The 2,023-nt window shown below is 34.1% G+C and overlaps 1 long non-coding RNA gene across 1 annotated transcript; it reads right to left on the reverse strand.

The window, feature by feature from the left end:
* Positions 1 to 244: 244 nt before the first annotated feature.
* LOC147656317 (uncharacterized) lies at positions 245 to 1,745 on the reverse strand. The gene is made up of 3 exons (XR_015294660.1): positions 1,517 to 1,745; positions 1,375 to 1,443; positions 245 to 1,293 (listed from the first exon to the last, which is right to left on the reverse strand). It is a non-coding gene; the product is annotated as an uncharacterized LOC147656317 (long non-coding RNA).
* Between the last annotated feature and the right edge of the window lie 278 nt (positions 1,746 to 2,023).

Here is a 2,023-nt window from a genome sequence, read left to right on the forward strand (position 1 = left end):
CAGGTTTTGACTTGTTTTTGAAGCGTGTCGTGAGAGGGCGCCGTTTATCGGCCCAGTCAAGGTGATTCAGGTTATTTCGATGATACTTTTTATTTTTTAAGTCGAGACGAGGGAAAATAAAAACGTGATGCTTGAATATTAACGAATTGTTTCTTGTTTCTTTTTTTTTTTTTTTAATTACTTCCCTCGGCTTACTTTAATGTTTTTTTTTTTTTTGTATGTGTTATTATATGTATGAGAAAATGTATGTTCAGACAGGCTTGGGATTAATTTAATTTGAAGCAGAAGATAAGAAATTTCATTATTTCTATTTTAAAAGTGGTGCATAGGAAAAATAATTTTAAGATCAAATTATTTTAAAATAATTGTTTAGATTATAAACGTTCAATAAATTTCGTATTTAACGATAATAATGTAACAAGTGTGGGTTCACCTTTAAGATTCTCTTAATACTGAAACATGTTGCGATTCATGTATCGATTCAAGTGATGGGTTTAAGCCATCAATACGATACTGGTACAAATACAGTGACGTATCGTGTGAATCATTGACTCAAATCGATCATCGATCTATCATTTATCGATTCTTCGTCGATAACCAAATATAGATAAGCAAATTTTGCAGTAATTCTGACAACAGTAGGTTAGAAGAAAGCGTGTCATATGTTATCGTGCATTCTGAGAATGCCAACACGTGCGTTCGAAATGGTGTTCGTAGAATTAGAATGATCAAAGAAGTAATTAATACTTTCCAAATTTGATACCATCGATATGGTGAACTCTTATCGCTGTTACACGTGTCTCTATGGAACAACATTGAAAGGATGGCGACATACACGTGGAATTGAATATATAGCTATACACATGCGTGAGCGAGTAATCAATATAAGAGGAATAAAGATTTAATGAAATGTGATATTTTATATCTCTGATCCGTAAAAATTATATTTTCGTCATTATCATCGTTTTACCTTCGATTCCATTTATACAAATAAGTAATTTAGTTTAGATAAAAGACACCTTATTTCTTCTATTATAGAAGGAATTCGTGTCTTCGTCGTGTATCATCGAGATGTACTCCCTATCTCGATACGCAGTATGATGATATGACGTATAATATATCGTTGAGCTATATCTCAACTCTGGATGATATGACACGAAGATACGTAACAAATATAAACCTATTTTAACACTTTCATGCTCGATATTGCGTGTAAGTAACATAATACATATTTTACTTATACTTAATAAATGACTAAATAATAAATATTCCCTACCGTCCAAAATTTGGAAGCTGTAATTTTAAATAAAACCATCAAAACAATCACGTATTAAATTACAATCAAAACTTGCAAAATCTTAAATTAACTTTTACCTTTCTTTCTTTCTTTCTTTTTTATTATCTCTAAACAAATTCTCCGAATTAATTAATTTATTTCTTCTCCTAAAGTAAGTAATTATCAATGTCAATAAATATTCAGTCATAAATAATAGGAATAAAAGAATTTTCACCTTACCTCACGTGAAAAAAACTTAGATCTCAAAAGGGTTAGAGCACCGTTTGACCAAGTCCAACTTTAACTAACAATAAGAATTTGTGATCCAACTTCGTGCTGCTCGGTCTAGTCGAATAACACATCTACGTATATACAATATATATATATATACACACACACACATGTATCCTTATACGCACACCTGCGCACGATTATATTCATCCTAGGTACATTATATCGCTCGCGTATATCCTGTGACGCGTGTCTAGGTGGATTAAACGCGATCGCGCGCGCATGCTGCCTCACGTTCACCCTCCCCCCCAATAATCGTGGATATACGGCATACGTGAATGTGAACCCCTTGCACACGTGGTATCCAGGCTATGTTATATTATGTACGTGTGCATCCGTGGACGTATGCCCGGATGGATTACCGACGGGCATGTGTGCGGGTGGAATATATAGTCGTAAGTGGGAGCAGAAACACGCGTGTATATGGGCCGTGCATATTCATGCCCTCTGTATCGG

This window comes from Apis florea, unplaced genomic scaffold (genome assembly GCF_048593485.1).
Source record: "Apis florea isolate Af1SG1 unplaced genomic scaffold, ASM4859348v1 contig_3798_pilon, whole genome shotgun sequence".
Lineage (NCBI taxonomy): Eukaryota > Metazoa > Arthropoda > Insecta > Hymenoptera > Apidae > Apis > Apis florea.